Source organism: Xiphophorus couchianus, chromosome 20, assembly GCF_001444195.1.
Source record: "Xiphophorus couchianus chromosome 20, X_couchianus-1.0, whole genome shotgun sequence".
Classification (NCBI taxonomy): Eukaryota; Metazoa; Chordata; class Actinopteri; order Cyprinodontiformes; family Poeciliidae; genus Xiphophorus; species Xiphophorus couchianus.
Window position 1 is genome coordinate 2,317,518 of NC_040247.1, and position 9,169 is coordinate 2,326,686.

The window sequence follows — 9,169 nt, forward strand, 5'->3', positions numbered from 1 at the left end:
TGTAGTTTTGCTTGATTAGTCGTTTACTTCCAGGTCCCGAAGTATTCACTCTACAATCTCGATATTACGTGTGGGGGTCCTTAAGAACGGCAAAAAGAGCAAACTTGGCAACCCGTTTCAGGAGCATAAAGCGCGTCCTCTGTTCCTTCTTTCCAGGCCTTTCCATAATCCCCATCGCATCCCTGAGGTAAGAAAATCAACCGCCAAATCTGTTCGTTTTTACTGTACAAATCCTTTTTGTTCCGTTACTCCGATCTGTTCTCCGAGTTTAACGTTTGTAAAACATCATGACCCATTTAATAATTAATAATATAGTGTATCAATGTATATTATATTCATCTACAATGGAGTTCATTGTCAAATAAACCAGTTTAATGTATTCAATTTCGTAAATAAGACGTTGTTGCCTTTTTCTGAGCTTGATGCCATTTCATTCTTTTGTATATTGTTTTTTCATGACTGTTTCTCTGCTACTCTGTGTGTGTACAGCAGTGCTTGTCACAATGTGTCCCTCCTCTGTCCAACAGACAGCCCAGTGCTCCATACTGGGTTTGTCAGCAAACTGAGGAGGCAGATCAGAGCAGTGGTATTACCCATTCCATCCTTAGCTGCCAGGTTGCTCTGTGGTGGAAGAGATCCCTGCAACAAACATGTCAAACATGCATCCCAAGCCTCTGTCAACTAACACTTTATGGGTTTTGTGAGCTCGTTGAAGAAACCTGTGTGTGTGAAATCAGGCCATGCAACCTTCTCTTTGCTTGTATCTGGATCCTGTACTTACAGCATGCTGGTTTGCACATTAACTTGTTATCAGTGACTGGTTGCTTAGTGATAACCAACCTGCATGCTGTCTTGTGTTTGCTCAACAGGAACGTAACCAGCCACAGGGTGGTGCTGGAACAAAGACCAAGGATGACATTCCCCTCTGGTTTTGGTTAGAGCTCATATTGGCACAAAAATAAACATTTCTGGAAGACAAACAACAATCTGCTCTCCTGAGCTTGTGCATTTTCTGTGTTTTATTGTATGAAGAAGATTCAAAGCAGACAGTTAGGAATTGGGAACAATTTTAACAGGTTTTATCACTATCTATAGTTTGTGTTTGATTTTGTCATCTTTCTAGGTTTTGATTATGACTTGTTGTAATTTTCAGTACTTTTAATACATTAGTCTCTTCCAGAGTTTGGTTTTGTTACCTTTCATCACACAATTTTTAAAATAGTTTTTGTACAAATGTTTCTGACTCTAATCTTATTACAAATTAGTATCATTTCGAGGTTTTAAATGTCATGATGATTGTCTTTGTTCTTTTGGAAGTCCAACAATTATGAGCAGTTTTTATAGTAATATCCATGGAAATATTAAGTTTTATATGATTTCATCAGGGGAGTTGATCATTCTGACCATGCTGTTAAGATTTGTTATGTTTTTTTATGAATGTTTTCTGTTAAAAATAAATGTCTTTTTGTAAGTTGAACAGAATCCTCACCTTTTCAGGTAACAACACTTTGGTTTGGCATTCATGGCTCCACCTTGATAAGCAATGGACAATTAAATGAACAAAATGAATTATGCAAAAATCAGTTAAAATGCAGCATTAGAATAAATTATAAATTATTTGATTTCATTCTGAATTAGATGTTTGACAAGAAATGATTTAACATAAAAACAAATATATCAATATTCACAAAAGGGATATCTTTTTAAAGATGATCATTATTAATAGAATAACCAAATAAAGTCTTTATAGATAAGTACATAAAATTACTTTATAAAATAAATCAAAACCTTATTCTGTCGTCTGTCAGCATTTTTTATGGTAATCTTTTAAATCTAATGAGGCAGTTGTAGTTTACCTTATGGCCACAGGAGGACGCTGGCAGATCTAGTGTGGTTAATCTTTCCCTGTCTGACCGGTTTGACTAGGAAGCCAATTTGAGAAAAAAAACCTAGAAAAAGTCATCAAAGTATTTAAGGCGTTGTCCTTTAACAGATCTGTGTGTTTTGCATCAATGTCGTCAATGAAAACATGCATCTGCTTGGAAACTTAATTTGATTCAAAACCAACAAAATGAGCAAAATAAGGATTGTTTTCATTTTTGTGTTTCCAGCACTTTTATTGGCTAACATACGTTTGGCATTACATAAATGGCCCTATTTTAAATAAGTCATAACTAGATCCCTGTATAAAATATGGGCCATTCTCTCCAGCCGAGCATCAGACGCCGCAACACAAAGGAAATTATGAAGAGGTGCTTGATGATGAGGTCCAGCATTCAGCTTAGATATTAGTTTGATGAATTTTTCTTTTTTACTGTCAGTGTTTGCTAATTATCATCTGTCAACGTTAAAGTTAGAAAACCAAAGTCTGACTGCAGCTTCATTATTTCCAAAGCATGAACACTTACATGCACACAGTGGAGTCACACCACGTCATCAGCGGTTCTCATCTGCATTGTTTTAGGAAATTACTCTCAGTGACGCATTTCACACTTACCATCTTCTCCATTTGATTGAGACGGATGCAGAAGAAGAAACCTGCTGCTTAGAGACTCACGGCTTTCTGAAGCGACTCATACATGAACTGCAGTTCTAAAACCGACTCATTTCCCTACTTGAAATCTAGCTTATTTGAATATTCTGTTTTTCCTTTATGACATTTTTTTTGGAATTAATATGCAAATTTTAACAAGGTGCCCTGCTTTGAGAATGATTGATGGGAAGCCATTAGACATGACATTTTTTTAAGGACATCAGGTCGCATGCACCTGCACTCAGCAACTTCCCATTCTACTTGCTCCAGGGTAGATAAAACAGACTGGAGTAGGTCATCTGAACAGAGTGGATGTGACGTGTGCTGCCAAATAAGAAAGATGAAAAGGGAAAGGAGAAAGACTTCTGCAAGGCTCAGCCCGTCTCTGTGATTTTGGGACAAAACATTTCCTGTTGGCATATTATATGTGGGCTTTTTAGCTTTTAAAGAAAGGAATATTTGTTCGTGTTGATGAAAAAGCAGCTAGTCAGAGCTTTCAGCTAAAGAATGACACATCACCAAAACCAATGCATTAATATTTTGTGTCATTTCCAAAGAAGTACACTTAGTCCTTTTTTCAGTTTCTTCGTTGTCGTGTGTGTCTGATACTTTTAGCCATAAAAACAACTCCTGCTCTTAATGGACTGCATTCTGATCTGATTTCCTTTGGCACAACGTTCTAACTTTATCTAGGTCATTCTGGTGAAATGACATCACTGTGGAACTGAAGCACTCTTCTCTATATTTTAATATGCAGATGGCAGTAAATATTTTAGAGTAAAATAAAAATACGACTTTTGCAGAGTTGTGCAGACTGTCAGATCATTTAATGACCAGATTATGAAGAAAACCTACATCTCCTAACGCCTCATGCCATTTTGGATTACGCTAAAAAATATACTAATAGAAATTTGCCAAGGTAGCTCAAAAATAAAGAAAATATCTTATAATTTTAGGCATTTTTTAACATCGAAGTTACAACATTGTGCTCTATGTCAGATGGAGGGGTACAGCTTTATTTTTCCTCCTTCACAGGATTGAAAACGATTTCAATCCAGACGAATTTCATAACAACATGTTGCATTGTGGCTTCCAACTACAGCATCCTGTTGGAGGTTCTGCATTGCTGAAAATACTCTGCAACAATCTGCCTGAGTGATGTAAGCTGAACGTTTGCCTGTAGAGTAGTGTCATTGTTTTACTTCAGTCTGTCCGTCTTCACAGCTGCAGTCAGTCTGCTCTCCTGCATCATTCCTGGATTTAGGCCTCAAACTAACTGAGGCCAGGCCAAATATGGGACACATGAATTATGGTGGCATACAAAATATTTTCTACAATGTTTTAGAGCAAAAGTGTATGTATAGTTGAAATGTTTACACCTTCTTTAACCACTGCCTGAAGCCCGAATTGATGAGATCAAATCTTTCTTATTTTAGGTCTGAATTACCAAAATTATTTCTATTTTCTAAATGCCACAACAATGAGAGAAAGAATATGCCAGAGATTTATTTATTAATGTCTTCAAAATCAGAGGTGTACATCCAGAATGATTACTGTCTCGTAAAACAATGTGGGAAATCCCAGATGATGATGTCACGGCTTTGGAAACGTCTGATAGGTTCACCTACAATCTGAGGAACACCTGTGGATGTATTTTAAGGCATGGAGGTAACCATTACCGCAGACATGAGAGGAGCACATTTTCCACAGTAATGAAGCAACGACTCTAAGGAAGCATAAAACAGTTAGAATGCAGTTTGCAAATAGACTTTATAAGGACCAACTATAAGGAACGTGGAAGAATGCTACCAAATACTGAGGAAATGTATATAAATGTCTGATTTTGAAGACATAATTAAATCATTTTCTCACATATTATTTCTCTCAGTATTGTGACATTTAGATAATAGAAATTATTTTTCTAACTGACCTAAAACAAGAGAAGTCAGTCAGTCTGATTAAACATCAGACAATGAGTGAAGAAAATTAAATGTGTCTTTTTGTTTGGTGTATCTAAACTTTTGTTTTCAGCTGTATTTCTAAGTGGCCACTTGTCTCCACAGCTTCGCCCTCATTAACATGGAGTTCTTAGAATCCCTTCAAAACAAAGTTTGATTAATCCCATTAAAAACCAGGATTTATTCAGATTTCTCCCAACAGGAAGACTTAGCAAGTCAGAGCAGCATCTTTTATCTGTATGTGAAAAATCAGATGAGGAAGAGCATATAGAGAATCCATAGATTGATGTTTTTTCAGTTTTGCAAAATAATAGTAAAAAAACTAGGTTTCTTGACAACCTTTTATTCCACATAAACATCTAAAAATAAAGAGAAAATATTAAGGGCAGAAAAAAAGGGGTTGAGAGGAGGCATAACGATGAGTTTGAGTGATGAAAGTGTGTACCTGTCAGGTCCAAACCTCAGAATAGCTCTGCAGTCATTAAAGGGTTTTGGCGCTCCACATTACAGCAGTGACTGGCAGCCTGATTTATACAAATTTAATTATGGATGAAGCCAAAGTCACAGGATCAGGCTTCAAGTCGGATGAATTTACACGTGCTCATACCAATATGTATGAGCTGGTATAAAGACTGAAACACAAAGTCATGCATACACACACACACACACACTCACGTACACACACACCTTCAGCAGGCTTTGTCAGAGCAGTTTGTCTCCTCAGTAGCTATTTCTACAGAAGCTATTTAAAACATCGGCCGAGGAGAAGCTGGGGACGATGGGGAACACAGAGGACACACTTGATTCATTATTCCTCATTATTCATTCCAAACTGGGAAAAAGCAATAAATAACGATGCCCTTTGATTCAGAGCATCTTCTCAGCCGCACCGGCTAATGCAGAAGCAGTTTGTGGAGAGGGATCCGGGGCGCTTCCCCTCCGTTTCTATTTCCTGTTAACTGCAGCTGCATTAATAATCACTTCTATATCAGGCTCCATCTGCTATTGTTTGTTTTGTTTTAAAGGATTTACTTTATCATCATATTTAGACAGAGTGATAAATCTGACTGCTCACATCCTTACACATCTTCTCAGCCAAACAGCAGAAGAGTTATTGTGGAGTTCTTTTATTATTATAGTCATCCATACACAGAGTTTTTATTCTGTTTGTCTTTATCCTTTTTGTTTTTACTATCTAGTTATTTTTAAGTAACGTTGATTAATGTAAATATCATCACATTCATATTTGCTGTTACATTAATTTCATGCAGAACAAAATACTCTGATACTCAGTTTTTGCCTTTTACTATTCTTTTTTAACATTTTCAGGGATCAATATTGATCAAACATCTTGATCAATATTCATGCAGTTTATTAACAAACTGCATGAAAACCTGAGAAGTTGAAAATGTGAAAGGATTTTAATGTGTCAAATTATTTGCACCTTCACCTAGATACATCCTGCAAGGGAAATAATTTGCACTGAAGGAGTAAAGATGACATAGAGAAGAGTGATGCACCTTGCACTTGGCCACACTGTGTATGATATTTTAATATTTCTTCATAGACAGTAGTTCTTTGGGTTTGGGGAAAAAACTGGCGACTTTGATTAAAGATATGCCGGTTTTTAATATTTTCCACTAAAAGAAGGAAAACTGTTTCCAGATTGAAAGTCATATATTTTACTTTATTACTTTTTGGTTCTACCTAACGTTCATTTGCTATTAAATCCAGGCAAAACCCCCAAACCAAGCCTCAGCTGTGAAGATGAACTCTTATTTCATTTCCACTGCAAACATTTCAGCATGATAAACAAATCCCTACGATAAGGAAACATTGTTGTCGTGAAGTTTCTTTGTTGAAGCTTCCTGTATCTGATTGCGTTATGTGACAAAAACCTATAAGCTTTCCAGATGCAATTCTATGCCAGCTATTTCAGAGAATGTGAGTTTGCAGAGGTTGGAATGATGGCTATCTGTCATGTGGCTGCGCTGGTGCCTTTCCCTCTGCTTCTGGCTAAGAAAAAAAGGGAAATCAAAGAAAGGCTAAAAAGAGCAGATCAAGATGCAGACGGCAAGAAAATGGGAAAAATGGCCGATGTATTAGAAAAAAATGTCTTAGAATGAATATAAATGGGAAAGGAGATTGTATGAGCAGAGTAACAGTAAGTCATTTATTGCCCCTTGTTAATTTCATTCACACGTTTATCAGTAAAATGTTTTATGCACAGGAAGCAACAAAAACACAATTTTCAATAAAGTTGTGGTTTGATAACCATATTAACCTCTTTCACCCTTAAAACTAATAAAAAGCATTGCTGAACGTAAATCCTGTAGATTTTAATTCCTTTCTCTTACTTCTCCAATCAGCACTCGATTCTGTTCTTTGTTTTTGTCTCACCTTGTTGCACCTGGATTCTGGATTCAATGATGTTGGAGCTTTTCTTGTTGCAGTTAGAAATTTGTGCCACTAGATGTCACCGAACTCTCAACACCGACCCTTCATCCTCTTGTTGTGTCCTTACGCCACAACAGCTTAAACAACTACAGTACCAGATGAAACCAATGAGCGCCAAGTCAAACATCCACTAATTTGATTTGGATAAGAATCAGTCTTAAATTTATTTTATTTTCAGTTTACATGAAGGAGGCCTTTTAATTTCCACTATCTGTTACAGATATCTATCTGTTTTACACTATCTGGAAAAAACGGAGGGAATTGGGGAATTTTTAGATTCCACTACAAAAAACTCTGAATGTCACAGAAGTTTTAAAAGAAGTCGGTAAGAAGTTTTACAGCAGAGGTTTTACCACCGTCCCAATGTAGTGAGAAAGTGGTGGGTGAGTCTTTAACCTTGTGCAGGTTGCGTATGTTTCTAAAGGAACCCGTCAGGAATCGTCCCAGTGTGGCCCCTGACGGCAGAGGAAGAGTTCGGTAGGAAAAACAAGTTTACTCCCCGCGGCTTTTAAACAGTCAGACACTGAAAACTCCTCTTGTTCGCACCAATTCTGGGATCATAACTTTTCTCTTTTATGAAGATTGTCAGAAACTCGGACACATGCAGCCTCTAAATTTCAGTCATTTCAGTCTCTATGTGCAAAATGTCACATAGACAAGCAACGATTTTATGGCGGTGTCAGACGTTGAAGTTCAGTCCAATACAAACTCATTCATGGCCCTTAAACCTTTTCTCATATTTAATACAATAGGAAACTGTATGATATTGGGTTTCTATGTGATAGGTCAACACAACTTGAATAATTCATGCAATTTTGTGCAATTAAATGGTTTTAAAAAAAAGAAATGTCTGAAAAGAAATGTCTGAAATGTCATTGGTGCTGAAACAACAAAACACTATAGGAATCATCAAACCCTCTTCAGTTTTATACCTCAGATTTAGTTCAGCTAACGGTGAGCTGGAGGTTGGTGCTTTTCAATAACTTGTCACTTTTTGCTGTAATGAGAAAGAAATGCTGTTGTGGCTTCAGAGCCAATTGACACTAAGTGCTGCTGTAGAAGATAAGAATCAAATCTGTATTTTTAAATGTGTGTAAAGTGGTATTAGCAGAGGATGTCATCATCTGCACCATCACATTATTAGCCCCATTACCTAATGGCTTTGGATGCAGCTGCACTGCTGCTCTTCCAGTAAGGAGCATTCATTTGATAAGTGCAACGGAAGGAGAGAAATGCCAAGAAGTAATAAATGCTGCCAGTTAATTTTGGTAATATGTCTTCATTAGTTTCTGTTATGTGAAACGCAAACAGATTTTCTTTATAACCAGACACAAAAACGGGCAAAAGAAATGTGCTAGCAGAAACAGAAAGAAAAGTAATTTTTCAGGAAATAGATGCACAAAAAAAGTTTTTCTGTCCAAAATAAAACGACAACAAAGATCCATCCAACCATTTTCTATCTCTTCCTAATCCCCTTTCAGGTTGTGCAGGGAGCATGGAGCCTTCCCCAGTGGTCAGTGTGTGATTGTCAGAACCAACACACACACACACACACACCCACACCCACACACCCACACACACTCATGGCGAAGGTCAATTGTGAGTCACAGAAAGTCAATAATGGGTTCTGGGCCATGAATTCACAAGAAGATGTGAAAACATCAAAAAGAAAGAACAAAACTGAGGTTTGGTGCATATTTTTTCTGTATTAATTATGTATTTAATGTGCACCTTTTAGTGGGTATAAATTGTTATTTTTGTGCAATAAGTAAAAGCTAATAATCCAGAAACTTAATGGAAAAATTCTAATTTCACTTTACACTGCCTCTGAGAACCAAAATGTGTCGTTTACCCAAGGTGTGTGTGTGTGGGTGTGTGTGTGGGTGTGTGCCAGATTTCCTTGTAAATGTAAAATCTTTATACATCATCATTAATTATTTTGCATTTAACAATGAGAAGGACTGAAATGAAAATGAAAAGAAAGGAGGCAAAATAAAACATGGCAAAATGTGTAATTTGTTGCAGTTTCATTACAACCTGGACGTTTTATTGAGGCGTTGCAGATTTATTTGCTCCATCATGGATGTTCACTTGTGTGCAAGCTGTGCAGAAAATCTGCAATGTGGAGTGTAAAGAGAAGAGAAAAGCAAAGATTATCCAAGGAGGGAAAAACATGAACTATGTATTAATTTTCCAATGGCTGCTAAAAGGAAAATGTTGA

At 36.8% G+C, this 9,169-nt stretch overlaps 1 long non-coding RNA gene across 1 annotated transcript; it reads left to right on the forward strand.

The window, feature by feature from the left end:
• Window positions 1-53: 53 nt before the first annotated feature.
• On the forward strand, window positions 54-986 carry LOC114135061 (uncharacterized). The gene is made up of 3 exons (XR_003593533.1): window positions 54-187; window positions 528-723; window positions 870-986. It is a non-coding gene; the product is annotated as an uncharacterized LOC114135061 (long non-coding RNA).
• Window positions 987-9,169: the final 8,183 nt, after the last annotated feature.